At 38.4% G+C, this 16,435-nt stretch overlaps 1 non-coding gene across 1 annotated transcript; it reads right to left on the reverse strand.

The window, feature by feature from the left end:
- Positions 1-13,871: 13,871 nt before the first annotated feature.
- Positions 13,872-13,978, reverse strand: LOC141658185 (small nucleolar RNA R71). The gene has a single exon (XR_012549086.1). It is a non-coding gene; the product is annotated as a small nucleolar RNA R71 (small nucleolar RNA).
- Positions 13,979-16,435: the final 2,457 nt, after the last annotated feature.

The raw sequence follows: 16,435 nt of genomic DNA on the forward strand, positions 1-16,435 counted from the left end.
CATAACTCATCCCGGAACCGGCGCAGCATTGCTGCGTCCTTTGGAAGAGGCGCAGCTATCACTGCGTCTGTTCCTGAGGTGAGTTCTGGCTGTGAAGTCAGAACTGCGGGTCTGTTAATGTTCGTTGGTGTATTTAATGATTGAATATTGATATTTGACTCAAGTGAAAGTGATTTAATATATTAATTATATATGAAACCGTCATAAAAGCGATAAACACAAATTAAACGGATCAAAACGAGTTAGAAACGAATTAAAATGAATGAGGACTAATTAGGTTTATATACGAAGATGGAAACGATTTGAAAGGACGTAATAAACTGATCAAATAAATAATAAAAACATGTACAAAAGTTGAACTCCAGAAACTTGATATGAATGAATCGAGTCTTTAAAAATCCGGGTTTGATTTAATGGCGAAAACCCGCAAATATTAATTATAAGGGATTTAAACCGTAAACAAAGCGTGATAATTATTAAGAATGTATTAAAATTTTTTACGTATGAAGGAAAGAAAGAAAATAAGAAATTAAAATAAAAGGAATGAAATCAACCGAAAAACCGAGGAAGAAGAAGAAGAGCAGAAACAGCGGCAGCCTCTCTAAGAGGCGCAATAGATGCTGCGACTCTTCGAAGAGGCGCAATTGTTGCTGCGTTTCTTCTCGACGTCTATTTGCTGCTGATCCGTCTATTTACAATAATTAGTACAAAAATAAAATACAATAAAAAAGATGGGATTTACACCCGCAGACTTACATGTTTGACAAAATGATATTAACTAAGTTATCGTATATATAGTGATTGCTCGACTCGAATGTATGAAGAAAGTGCCCTCGTTAGAGGATTTAGATTATGTTTATTGAAGTGTAGTGGTCAAATTGGTCGGTCATGAGACGTTACTGGAACTCGGAATGATCTGAGATTACGTGGTCGATTGATGAAGGACGTAGGCGTCGAAAGCTTAGAGCACGGTCTTAGAATGCAAAGGGAGAAGAGAAGGGCGGACACTCGCGTGATAAATATGTGGAACGAAGGTCCCTATTTATACTAAAAAATATGGAGAGTTATGGAATGACTCAAACTTTGGAAACAAATCACGGAAAAAACTGAAAATAGGCGTAAACGAGTGAAGGGAAGGCGCGCGACTCATCTGCGATCCTTCGAAGAGGCGCAACATCTGCTGCGTCATTTCCCCAGAGGTTTCCTCCTGTGGAAGAAAGAATTCCGCGTTTCTTTTAGGGAATTGCGGTGGATTTCAACTTCCTTATTTCTTAAAATAAGATTTTCGGGATATATTTTACCAAAAGATATAAAATTAATTTATGGAATAAATATCCGGAATATTCCGACTCGACATTTTAAACGGTTTCTTAGAAAATGAAGCAGTTTTTGACCCGGACTCCAAATGAACTCTAATTACTGTCAAAATGACCGTATTGGCGCGTAGATGACGAACAAGGGGTAGACACAAGTATTTGATCTATCACTTGATGATAAACTTACGGACTGTCATAAATCGTTCCGCGTACCAAACATGCGGCTCAATCATCACTTGTTGGTTGGCGGGAGGTGCAGAAATGAGGTATCTACAATATTAGGGTACGAATATTAACACATCTTAAGTACTTTAATCTTTACATTTGCAGAAGTTAGGAAAAGCCATGGCGGCAGTTAAAGCAATTAGTACTACGTCAATGGAAGTTGTTGCAGTCAAGCCTGCTTATGATTCTTGTTATGAATCGTGTGAGTATAAGAAAAAAATGAAAACTGCTTCGCTGAAGGCTTTGCACAACCTGGCTATAAAGAAGTCACCTAGAGGGGACGTAATCATGATTAACATTGAAGAGGAAATTATGGGCGCAGTTGATATAGCCGTACTGGACCCGAAGAAACTGATGGAATTTGTCGACCTTGACAATTCAGATGTTGTTCACATTTTGATTTGGATGAAGTAAGTTTTATTAATAAAACAATTTAGTCATTTCCATTTACGAATAATGATGTTTGTTTAAATTATCAATTACAATAACATTCTTCGTTCCATTTTGCGTAATAGGTACCTCAATAATACGTTCGCTGAGTGGAAGGTCCCAATTAACACCTACGGATTCTTGAGTCCTAAGGCGTTCACTGTGCATATAATTTCATACCAAGAACAAATCAATAGTATCGCCCGTCGGTTGATGTCGACCAAAAAACTATGGCTTGCCTCCTACAATGAGAATATGTATGTATAGTACATGATTATTTTAATGAATCATGGTTCTATAAATTTATTATTAACATGCTTAAATGAGTGTAAATGAACTAACAGTTCAATGTCCCAAATTGAATAGGAAGCATTGGGTGCTACTGGCAATCCAAGTGGAAATAAAAATAGTGTACTGGATTGACTCTCGCGAAGGCAAACCCTCTGACAGTTGTGTAAGGATGATAACTGAGTAAATTTACAACCTTTAATAATGTCATTTGTTATTGTATGACTTGAGCCATATATATGCAAATAATAATGGCATGTGTGTATACGTATGAATTAGTGTTTTTGAAGCAAAAAAAAGATTATGTCCACTTGGGAAATATGAAAGCAACGCTGTTCCCAATTTTATCACGCCATTAGTAAGTGTATTCTTAATATTTACTCGTATCATTTAATTTATATTTTTGCGAGAGGTTGATTATCTAATTCAGCTGATTTGTGTGTGATTTATATAATAGTCTCCTAATGCACCAGACGAGAAATAATGTGACTTTTACGTTTGTGAGTCCATGTGGGAGGTTATCAATAGAAAATTATCTACCATTCCGGTACGGGTTAGTGTGATTTTAAAAATATTTCAGATGTAAATTGAGTTCAATTCTGTATACTTCCATGTATTATATCTATTTTGATTATGCATATTTTGAATTATAGTTTCCACTAATCCTCAACAAAGCCCCAGAATATTCGCCAGAGGACATCAACCAGATGAGAAATATGTGGGCCAATTATGTTGTTTCATTAGCGGAGTCTCAATAGTTTTCTCATGCATTATGTACGAGTGTGTATATATATAGAGCCATTGTGTATTGGCTTCCTTTGTTTTTCTGAGGAAGTTGTGTTTTGGCTTTTGATCATCCTATTTGTACTGTTTTTAAACTGGGTTTAATTGATCGCGGGGTGTAATATTTTGATACAGGATTGAATTTTTGCACGCATTCTTTGGAATACTATTTTTCAAAGAGAAATTTGAAAAAATAGCATTTCAAAGAATTTGCTACTATTTCAAAAAAAATAGCATTTCAAAGAATTTGCTAGAACAAGCTAAAATCATTTAAAAAAAAAATCAAAAATGATAACGGTTAAAAACAACCCGTTGCAAACAATTATTTGACAACGGTTTTATTTAGATAAATAAGCGTTGACATATTTTCCCTCCCATTCAAACCGCCAAAAATATAAGATAACGAACGATAACCGTTGTCGAGTTCAAAACTTTTACAACGGTTTATTTAAGCAGAACAATTGTCAAAATTTCAAAAATAAAAATAGATAATGGTTACATACCGTTGTCAACAGATGAATATAACAACGGTTTTGCACGCAATAAAGCCTTTGTTAAATTTTGATATTCAATTAAATAAGATAACGAAATGAACCATTATCATATATAATCTTTAACAACGGTTTTGGAACGATAAGACATTGTTAATAGTAAACTACGACAACGGATTTGAAACCGTTCTTAAGATTTAATAACGGTTTCTTAAAAGATTTTATAACGGTTCTTGATGTTATATAATGGTCGTGTGTTATTTCTACAAGCGTGGTATATATTCAACAACCGTCGTTGCAAAAACGGTCCCGTGTTTCTATTTAAAAACGGTAATTGCATTATTCGATCATTATTGAAGGTCTTATTTGGCGTAGTGTTGGTACCCCTCCTTAACAACGTACCGCCATTATGTAATAGTACCCCTCCCTCACAACGTACATATTACCGTTCACCACAGAGTACAAACTCCCTCAACAACATACATCTGACTATAGCATAGCTTATCACAATTTCCACATTCACAATCAACAATAGCAATTTAAACCCATCTCATCATAATTATTACTAACAACCAACACAATGTAATATAATTCTCCCTTCCAACAAATACAACAATATCAACATATGAACAACTCACTTATCAACATATGATCAATTCCACTTCAATATAAATTATCCATCATACCGAACATTAACAAACAAGAGTTGAGTAGGATTTATCCTACATGGCAAGCAATTCCAACAAGCAGCTCAAGCGATTCAAATAATTAAAGCGATCCGACCCCGACTATAATTCCTTCACAAACCATCACCTAACAAAATATTATAATTTTCCATCAATTATTAATTATTACCTTCCGTTATTATTTACTAATTTATAAATTATATTCATTAATCAAATTAATTAATTATTATTATTATTAAAGGGTTACGATATTAAAAACCCGATTACTTAAAACCCGAGTCACCCAAACTTAACCAAATCAAACCCGTCACAAATGACCTAATTTATAAATCCTGTCTTGACTCTCCAACAACCCGTGTTCCACAGCCCACAAGGAAACACCACAAAACCCGCGTAACAAACCCATGACAAACACCCACATAGAACCCGCTTAAAATACACAAACCCGACACCGCCAAGCTTACCACCAGGCCCCACCGTGAGTACCCACTGTCGAATACCCAGACACACCCCAAACACCAGTCCCAGCCACCACACACGGCCACATGACCTCGCCCTATCCAACCACTCACTAACTATACAAATACAACAACATTCACCACACCCTACACCACCACTCAACTCGCACTACCACGGCCACCACACTACCACATACCACCCACGACCACCACCATTATCACCTATGACACACAATGGTTCCATAGGTGGCATCCACTTCCCCTAGTCGCAACTACACCGGTCACAGTAGTCGTCTTAAGACGGTCACACACTCGCTCCTGTTTTCCCCTGTTTTAGGGCCACCACCGTCACCACCCACCACCTGCCACCACACCGACACCTCCCCCAAGGTTGACTCAGCCAACCCATCATAACCCCTCCATGTCCAGGTAAAGACTCATCCAATCCGTAGGTTAAATAGGGTCGAATTTCTTTTGTTTCCAAACCCGCATAATCCTAAACCCGCCACCTTTAACCGCCCCAAAACCACCCTATAACGGTCAATGACGGTCAAATAAGGGTCATGCTAGAGTTACGGTGGTCCAAGGTCATCCTAGGTCAAAGTCACGGGTCCTATGGTTGTTCCTATGGTGATGTACGGTGGTTGTAAATTTCACGGTTACAAGCTTTAATGAAATTAATTAAGTTTAAGACGATCATACCTTTAATCGCTAATTGCTCCTTCCGTCTCTTAAATCTCCTTCTTCTGTCTTTGTGATTTATTTTTTTAGATATCATGGCATTTATAGTCTAGGTTTAGAGAGTATATGAGGCCAATTAGGAAATTATTGCCTTATTCATATTATTATTAGGAATTACCATGTTATTATTATACTTATTATTTTATTATTATATCCCGCTTCAAATCCCGACCACTACTCAAACTAGGCCTAATATAATCAGCCCAATCATCTACATCGCACGACCCAAGGCTTAATTGGTTTAAGTCCAATTCCCGACTCGCTGACTTACTTTATTATTAAATTAACGTCTTATTTGCATTTATTATTAGAAATGCCATTAATTAATTATTTAAATTACATAAATTATTCTCATAAATTAATAGTAAATTACGGGGTATTATAAACACGGTAGTGTTGCCCGATTCTTATTTAACTTGCACTGTTTCCACATTCCAATTCTTAACTTGTTAAGTTTCCAATTCTTATCTTATTATACCGGTTCCAATAATTCTTACTATCTTATTATACCGTTTCCAATACAACCCAAACTCATTATAAGTAGAATTATAATTTTCATAATCTTAACTTGTACCGTTTGCACTTTCCAATTCTTAACTTGTTAAGTCCTCCATTAATTTTCCATAACGATTATGTCATCAAGTTCATCAACTTATAGTGGTTCATATTATTCATCCGCTGATGATGATGATGATGAAGCATCATATGAACCTCTTGCAGGACCCCCAAGTAGAATTATGTACGCTAAACCCTTCACGTGCATCATTCAGAATCTCCCGTATACGAAGGACGGGCATAGAAAGGCTATACTGTCGTATAGCCTTGACTCATTAATAGGTTTCATTCGGTTAGCCGGATTGAATTTGGTTCAAACTATCTACCCGGACAATGATGCGCATGATGGCTTCGGGTGGTGCGCCCTCATCTAGTTTGACGGGGGTGAGGAGCGGTAATGCTTTCGTCAGGCTCGCAAACTTGACCGGGCATTCTATAACAATGACTCTTCGAGACTCTGGTTTAAGCACGATGATCAGTGGGTAGGCCCATATTTTTGGGTTGCGAATGAATCTGACCGTCTCCTACTACTTCCGATTCTGCACAGCCAAGGTCGCATTACCGAGCTGGGGACAATGTCGTTGCAATGGGAAAACGACTCTGTGGATTGGGCTAAAGGTGAAAGAGACATATATGGTGATATTATCTGTGAATTCCATAGGATGGGGTAACAAAACGCATACTCCCTCCATTCAACTCCACACTACACATTGTGGACATGGGCACTCACGGCGCGCGCGGAGGCGCTTGAATAAGCGTGATTTGTGGAGTCGCCACCAATTTTTATGGAAAATTGGAACCGTTCGAATACTTCGTGTCACGTCAAGACACAAAGTAATGACATGAACACTAAGAACTCGTTACCCTTAGCATTCTATGTCTCGAATGACTCTCTTGGATACCAATGAACACGGATTTTAACAGAGATCTGGAGTAAGGGGTAAGGGTATGTATTAGGAAGATATTTAATTGAACACCTAATCCCGCCCGCCTCGTTAGCGGCCTCTACTAATGATTAGGGAAATTATTCATATTTGATATGTTGTCGATTATATGCATGCAATGCAACATCCAACGTTTTAGTCCTAGCATGTGAATTAAACTATGTCGGTGAACACGTAATTAGCACTCAATTATGTTGAATTGGAATTTAAGAATTAATTACATATGAGGAACAACTAAATAAACCACATAATAAACGATAAATAAATAGCAATAATTAAAATTACAATGAATTACAATGATTTAACTGATTTACGTCAAAAGTACACTTAAGACGGAAATTTGAAGAAAATAAAATAAAAGGTATAAATTAAAGTGACAAAATAGGTCAGATTAAGGGTGATATTACGACTATTAGGTAATTAATTACGTAGTTAAAGGCTACATCAAAGCGAGAACGGAAAGTTCAGGGACATAGATCATCTCAGAACAGGCGCAGCACAGCTGCGTCCCTTGGAAGAGGCGCAACTATCCCTGCGTCTGTTATTGAGTTGAGCTCTGGCTGTGAAGTCAGAACCGCCGGTAGTTAATGTTCTTTGGTATGTTTTACAATCAATTACCGACATTAGACTCAAGTGAAAGTGATTTAGCAGGTTAATTACATATAAAACCGTCATAAAAACGATAAACACGAATTAAACGAATTAAAACGATTTAAAAACGAATTAAATTTATTTACGATGTCGGAAACACAAAAGGAACGAACTTTGAAAGAAATTGATAAACTGAAAATAAACAATGGAAATATGTACAAATAACGAATTCTAGAGACTTGATATGGACAAATCGAGTCTCTAAGATCCGAGTTTGATTTAATGACGAAAACCCGCAAATATCGAGTTATAAGGGATTTAAGTCGAAAATAAAGGTTATAATTGAAAGGAGTGATCTTAACATGGTTTATATAGAAAGGAATGAAAAGAAATAAGGAAAATAAGACAAAAAGAACAAAACCACAGAAACCTGAGGAAGAAGAAGAAGAGCAGGAGCAGCGGCAGCCTGTGGAAGACGCGCAGCAGGTACTGCGACCCTTCGAAGAGGCGCAGCTGTTGTTTCCCTTTTTCTGGACGTCTGGTAACTGCTGTTTTGTAAAAACAGTTTGTAATAAAGGTTTTTAAAATTGGTTTTAGATGTATTTTTGACGTGAATATTACATTAATCGATACAAAAATAAAAATACAATAAAAAAGGATTGGATTTAACACCCTCAGACTTACATGTTTGACGAAACGAGATTAACTAAGTTAACGTTAGTGATTGCTCGGCTCGAATGTATGTAGAAAGTGCCCTCGTTAAAGGATTTTAGATTAATGGATTGATTGATGTGTAGTGGTCAAATTGGTCGGTCATGCAACGTGAGTAGTACTCAGAATGATCCGAGCTTACGTGGTCGATTGATCAAGCATGTAGGCGTCGAAAGCTTAGAGCAAGGTCTAGAATGCAAAGAGAGAAGAGAAGGGCGGACACTCGCATGAAAAATATGGAGACCGAAGGTCTCTATTTATACTAAACAATGTGAAGAGTTTTGGAATGACCCAAACTTTGGAAAAACATCACGGAAATATTCCGTAAACAGCAAAAACAGGCTGGAGAAGAGGCGCAGCTGCTGCTGCGATCCTTCCAAGAGGCGCAGCACCTGCTGCGTCATTTCCCCAGAGGTTTCCTCCTGCGGAAGAAAGATTTCCGCGTTTCTATTATGGAATTGCGGTAGATCTATACTTCCTTATTACTTAAAATATGATATATGGATGATATTTTACCAAAAGATATAAAATTAAATTGTGGAATAAATATCCGGAATATTTTAGAACATTCCGACTCGGCATTTTAAACAGTTTCTTAGAAAATGAAGCGGTTTTTGACCCGGACTCCAAATGAACTCTAATTACTGTCACAACAACCATATCGGCGCGTAGATGTGGGTAGACACAAGTGTTTGAGCTATCACTTGACGATAAACTTACGGATTGTCATAAATCGTTCTATGTACCAAACATGCGGCCCAATCATCACTGGGTGGTTGGCGGAAGGTGTATAAATGAGGTATTTACAGAGCCCCCACTTTGACTGAGGCTTGGACAAGGCGAAAGTCAAAGTATAGCCATCAGGTCAATCGAAGATTACAACCTGACGACTATGGCGACGCGAGGCGGTTCAAGGGGTTTGAGCCAAGGACCTGTCGTCGGGAACATTTTAGAGTCTGTCGACTATCGGGGAGGATCGTTTAAAGTCCATTAGACTACGTAAGGAAGCTCGCCAGCCAAAAGAAGAAACCATACCTGAGACTTCTTTCTCGAGATGTTTTCGGAGGTGCGTAGGAGCTGAGGGTAAGACCTAAAAGATATGTAAGGATTGTGCTAGGGTGCGGAATCCTAAAGGAGCTAGGTGTATGAAGCTAGGTATATGAACCTAAAAAAGATGACTGGTATGATAACTTCTGGAGAACGACACCTTTGCCGAACTCCGGGAGGAAATAAATAATATTGAGGGTAGCAGGACGTCGGTAGAAACTGGTGGGGATTATATTGACGACTAGGAACATCTTGATCATAATGGAAGAAATCTTGAGTGAATAATACGGCAAAATACTGCTGCGTTGGGGAAAATATGGATGACTCTGTCTGGATTGAGTCATTCCTGGGAAATTTGCTTGTATCTGCCTTCTAACAAACACCATCTCTCGAGAAGTGCATCGGCTGTTGATACGTGCATTTTATATAGGCTTTTTAGTCTATTTTAGCACGTATTTCTATGTACTTTCGTACTGTTTATATTGTATTTTACCCCCGAATTGGCTACTTTGGTTCGTTTTGTCCGTTTTGTAGAAATGAACGAGAAAGTGGTGGAATCGTACCATTTTTTGTCCTTTTTGCATGCATTTTGAGGAGATAGGATTTTCCGGAGTGAGTTCCTGCATTGGGAAGCGTGAAGGCACGGTTTACGAGGCAGTCGGGTACGAGATTGGGCTGATTTAAAGGAAGAATACTCGATCGAGTGGTTTTATTACTCGATCGAGTGGTTTTTATAGCCTTGGTTGATCGATCGAGTGGATTTCTACTCGATCAAGAAGTGATGGAAAGTGGAGTTACTCGATCGAGTAACAATTCTGTTCGATCGAGTAACTTATCTGGAGTTTTACTCGATCGAGTGGTTTCAAACTACTCGATCGAGTGGCTTTGGTTTCCGTGGGCTTTAATTAGCCCGTGAACTTGTTTTAGCTTTTGAACTTAGGTTATTTTCTATTTAAACGCAACTTTACTAGGTCATTATCATGAGATTCATTATATATCTTTTTATCCATCTTTATATCATCTTTCATTTTCCAAGACTGCGTTCTCTTTTCTTCTTCACTGTAACTTTATTTTCGGGGTTATTTCGCTCGGATTTGCTAGTTCTTTACGCCGGATTCTTGCGATTGTAATCTCTTTCTCCATCTTTAATATTAATCTTTCATTTGTTCCCTTTAATTACTTGTTTTGCTAGGTTTAATTTCTGCCCTAATTACCTTTTATGCATTATTATTATTATTTTATCATGTTGAATGTTGGTTATTTGTTTGCTATTAGTATTGATAGTATTAATAGCGATATGAGTAGCTAAATCTAGTTCATGTTGGGATTAGGGGATCTACGGTAGGAATGTGACGATGTAGTGAATAAGTTAGAAGAATTAATTGTGAGATTCTGTCACCATAGCAATATAACTGTATTTAACAGCTTAGTTGAGTGCACGCTTCTGAGTCACCTTTTTAATCTGGTTAAATTTAATCCCGGATCGGAAGATTGGACTAAATAGACCTGCTATGAACAGTAGACTACCTTGACGAGGACGTAAGTTAAGTTAGTGGAAGTTTAGGATAGAAAGTGGACCGGAAAGACCTTTCCATATCCGTCTCGCAGTAATTTATCTAAGTTGTTTACAGTTGAGTCACTAGACTACCGTAGTGAACCGAAATCCTGACATGTTCCCTCTCTATTGATAGTTTAAACTCATTTTCTGCCTTAATTGTTCTTTCTTTATCTCTCTTCCTTTAAACCAATTAGTTTAGAAAACCAATTTAAACACCCCCCATTTTGTGACCAAATAGACGGACTTTTACAGATATCTTGCCTCCCTGAGGAGATCGACCTCACTTCCCTAGCTATATAGTTAGTTCAGTTAGTTATTTTTGATAGGCATACGACAGCCCTGTCAAATTTTGGCGTCGTTGCCGGGGAGGCAATTGCCCAATCTGTCTTTGTTTCATTTATTTTATCCATCTCAGGGAATTTTTATTCCTTGAGGCAGTTCTTATTTATTTTCTTTCAGTGTTGTGTATGCCCGGGTCAGACAGGTTTGAGTTAGTTGCAGCTGATTCTGAGCTAGAGAGACTATTTAGGCATAGACTCCGTCTGCAAAGAGAATCACGAAAGGAAGACTTGAGTACTTTCGAACCTGATGTGACCATAATTGGCGCATATTTAGCCCCCGAATTAGCCTTGTTTCCATGCTTTTTAGTGCTTATTTGGGTCATTTCTTATCTTTAGTTCTTTGTTTTGCATATTCTTTAAGATTTTGATCCCTTGGTAGGAAAGGAGTAAGAATCTTGCATTTTCATGGCAAAACGAGACTAAATTGATCGAATTCAATGACCAAGCATCAAGGAGAGACAAGATTAGAAGGCCTTTGTACATATCATAGTAGAAGAGCAATGTTGAGAAAAGATCCTTGAGTCCCCAAGGAAATCCCCAAGGAATTTATGAAGAAAGGGGAAGAAAAGAAGAAGTTACTATCTTTGATCGACAATCCGAGCGGATTGTCAACAATCCGTCGTCGGCTCCAAAGACAATCCGAGCGTCTTTGCTGAATCCGCTCGGATTCCCCCTCCACAATCCGCCGGATTCTTGAGAATCCGCTCGGATTCCAAAGCGAGAATCCGCCCGTCCGAGGCCCTTATCCGCCCGGATTCGCTCCAAAGACGGATTGTCTTCTTCAAGCTACGAAAAGAGAAGCCCTTCTCTCCAAAAATACCGGGTCCTCCTTGCTCAACTTAAAAAGTGTAATTACTAGTTTAGCCCTTAGTTAACCCTAATGCATCCTCCCTAATTTCCACTATAAATACCCCATTAGTCTAATTAGAGGAGCATGTTCTTCTTATCAATAATTAGTGTAGTTAATATCAATCAAATCTCTCTTCAATATTGTAATCAAGTATTAATCAAGTTTTAATCCAAATTCTAGTTCTTTAATCTCTCTTTTGTTCATCCTTTATTTTGGGTAATGTAAGATTATTTGGGTTATTGTTGGGAGATTGACAACCTCTCAATCAAACATCAAGTACTTCTTTTATCTTTGCTTTATTATTGGAATCATTATTAGGTATAATCTCTTAATCCCTTTTTAATTATTGTTAATTACTTTCATTTATTCATCATATTTCATATTGTTGGTATGATTGACAACCTTGCTAGCATGATCAACATGATAATGAGTGAGTAGTCTCTTAGCTAGGGTTAATGGGTGATTAGGGGAAACCAACATGGGGAATGATTCATGCTTAAATTAATATGCTTTCATGTTTTATTTGCTTGCTTGTTTTGATCTCAACTCATGCACATGTTATATTTGATGAAATGCTAAGCCTATGAATCCTTGCATTTAATATCATCTTCTATCTTTTCAATGAGACTTGTAAGACATAACCCAACTCGAGTCTCATTAGACCATGCATGTTGTTGAGTAGGGAAGATTAAGTCGACTTGTAGGTGTTGTACAATCTAATCGATTCGGCTCCGAGACCCAAACTTTCCTAGGATTGTAAGATATAACCCAACTCAATCCATCACAACAATAATTGCTTGCTTATAATTTGAGAACATGTTTGTATGATCATATCCCATGATTCCCTATGACCCCATGACACCCTAGTGCCTTTAATCAATTGTTTACACCCCTTTAATTCATCTTGCTTGTTTATTTTCATTGTTATTCTAGTTTAGTAACCTTCTACATCAACCCAATTTGTGACACCCCTTAGACACCACTAGTTACAATAGAAATCTCAATTCAACTCCCGTCCCTTGGGATCCGACCTTTACTTGCCTCTTTACTAATTGTAGAGTTGTTTGTGGAGCTATAAATTGTGTTTTGATTCGACCGTGACCAACGACCACATCTTAATTTGTGAACACTTAGCGGGATCGCATCAAAAATGGCGCCGTTGCCGGGGACGGTGTTTGTTTGATTTAGATTTCTTTTTATTGTCATTAGTTGTGTCTTTCTTCGCCTTGAGGAAGTAAAACTCCTCAAGGTTTGTTCTAATCATTTTCGAGTTGTTTGATATTTTGCATGTCTAGAAGGTTACAAGGTGATTTGTTACCTTTTGACCGTGAAATCGAAAGAACCTTGACGAACAATAGGAGAGTTGTTAGGAGGAATTTACGAGGTATTAGTGAAGTTGTCCAACCCACTAGTGAGTTTGTCAATCCTTTCGCAATAGAAGGAGAAGAAAACCCATTACACAATACCCCACAAAATCCACCTACAATGCCAAAATTCTCGTCACACTCCGTACCCACCGAGGAGAATCTACCAAATGGTACTCCTACCCCGCAACATCTCACCGGAAATTTTATTGCCAAGTCCGCCTTCATCCAACTAGTTGAGAGGAGCCAATTCGGGGGGATGCCTAGTGAGGACCCTCATTCTCATATGGAAACCTTTTGCGATTATTGTGATGCTATCTCTCAAACGGGCGTGACTCAAGACCAAATTAGATGGGTCTTATTTCCTTTTTCCTTAATCGGCACCGCGAAGCAATGGTTGAAGGGCCTTGATAAGGCCACCCTTGGAATAGATTCTTGGAAGAAGTTGGCTCTAGCTTTCTACAAAAAATTCTACCCACCGGAAAAGACTAACATGCTAAGAGCTCAAATTATGGGTTTTAAGCAAAGGGATGAAGAGTCTTTGTATGAAGCTTGGGAGCGGTTTAAAGTTATTTGTCGCTCGTGTCCGCACCATGGACTTAGCGAATGGTTTTTGGTGCAACAATTTTGGAATGGTTTATATGAAGATTCTAGGAACATTCTCAATATGGGATCAAATGGAATGTTCACCGAAGTTGATGACAATCAAACATGGAACAAGATTGAGGAAATGGCGGTCCATAACTCACAATATAGTAGACCTCGCAAGGCTACTAGAGGAGGAAAGCATGAAGTGGACTCCGTTACTCAATTGGGTGCTCAACTTAGTGCTCACATTGACACAATCAATTTGAAGTTTGAACAAGCTATGGCTAGACTTGAGGAAAACTCAAAATCATCAAAGCATCATGTTAATGCCATGACGGCATCCTCATCAATCCCAAGTGGGATATGCGAGAATTGTGGAACTTTGGGACATGACCAAGGTGAATGTAGGGGAACAAATGAACAAGTGAATGCTTTCCAAGCATACAAGAGTGGTACCCCTTATTCCAACTTTTACAATGAAAACACCAAATTCCATCCAAATCTCTCATACAAAAAGCCAAAATGTTCAAAACCCTCAAACAACATACACTCCACCACCCATGAGAAACCAAAATCAAAGACCCTTTTACAATCAAAACCAAGGTTACCAAAATCAAAATCCATACAATCACCAAAATGACCAAGGCTTTGATGTCCAAAAAGCGGTCCTCCAAATGCAAAAAAATCAACAAGAATTTTTCACTCAAATGCAAAAAGATAGCCAAGCAAAGGAAACCACCATCAACAACATTCTAGCTCACACCAAGATGTTGGAAACACAATTGACTCAACTAGCATCTTCAAGCTCACAAAGACAAAAGGGGCAATTACCACCTCAAAGTAATCCCCTAGACATGAAACGGTTAGTGCCATTCACTTGAGAAGTGGTACAAGGTATGAAGCACCGAAGAAGCAAGTTGAGGATGAAGTTGTGGAAGCTAGTGAAAAGGAAGAAATTGTGCAAAACTCCAAAGATGGAGAATCATCAAAAGAAGAAAGTTCAAAGAAAAATGAAGACAAGGCCAAGGAGAAGGAGCCCATTGTGATTAGACTTCCTTTTCCAAGTCGTCAAGCCAAGCCCAAATTTGATGATTAACTTGGAAAGTTCATGGAAATTGTGAAGAATTTAGAAGTCTCAATTCCTTTCACGGAATTAATCAATCACGCCGGCCTATGCGAAGTACATGAAAGATATCCTCACAAAGAAGAAGTCGATCCGGAAACTTGAGACTATCGCCTTCACTAAGGTGAGTAGTGCAATACTTCAAGGGAGTTCACCTCCAAAGTTAAAGGATCCGGGAAGCTTCTCAATACCGTGTACCATTGGCGACACGACGATCAACAAAGCCTTATGTGATCTAGGGGCTAGTGTGAGTGTCATGCCGTACTCGGTAAGTAAAAGGTTGGGGATGGGAGAGCTTAAATGCACCAACATCACACTCCAAATGGCCGATAGATCGACGAAGACACCGTTAGAGATATGGGAAGATGTCCCCGTGCGGGTGGGAAGTTTTTCATCCCGGTGGACTTTGTCATTGTTGATATGGAGGAAGATTCCAACATTCCAATCATACTAGGAAGACCTTTCCTACACACCGCCGGTGCGGTGATTGATGTAAAACATGGTGAACTCACTCTAGAAGTGGGAGATGAAAGCATAACTTTTAATCTTGACAAGACTATGAGAGCTCCTCGTTTGCATGAACCATGTTTCATGATTGATCATTATAGCCGAAAAGATGAAAGGAAGAAATCGGAACTCCAATGGAAGAAGAAAATTGAAGATGCTCCATTCAAAGAGCAAGTGAATTGTGACAAGGAGAGCTTGCAAAGCTCATCAAAATCAACCAAGGAAGAAGAGGATGGCCTCATTGGCCAAGAGAAGAAATTGGGAGAGTTGTCTCCATCTATGCAAGAGATTTTCAATGATCAACTCAATGAAGTTTGTGGTCTTTGGGACGACGAATTTGAAGGGATTTTTAATCCCTACATTGGACATGCCATCGATCATGATCAACAACAAGGGCCACGGTCTATTGAGAACCTCTACCATGATAATGAACAAGCTTTTGATTACTTCTTCAAGGTGTTGAGCAACATCAACAACACCTTGGACATGCCCCCTTGACATCTCATCAAGAATGAGAGTTTGGTGGAGTCCTCCCTAAACCACCACTTGTAAATATTTCTAACTCCCTAACTTACATTTCAATTCTTGTATTGCATTTTTGTCATTTTTGGATTTTTATTTACTTTGATCAAAATAATTGTCATGTTTGAGAGAAGTGAGGGAGGGACTAACGATTTCAATTGATGTATAGTGCTTTACCTTAGTGTGGGGATGGCAATTGCCTAGGCTATTCATGCCTTAGTAGTTCCCCCACAATGAAGAACACAAGACTTGAAGAAAGAATGAAAGAATGATAAGGGAAATGCGCTGTGCACGGGTGGAACTGAATCCGTGTACAC

The sequence above is a fragment of the Silene latifolia genome, chromosome 5 (assembly GCF_048544455.1).
Source record: "Silene latifolia isolate original U9 population chromosome 5, ASM4854445v1, whole genome shotgun sequence".
NCBI classification, from domain to species: domain Eukaryota; kingdom Viridiplantae; phylum Streptophyta; class Magnoliopsida; order Caryophyllales; family Caryophyllaceae; genus Silene; species Silene latifolia.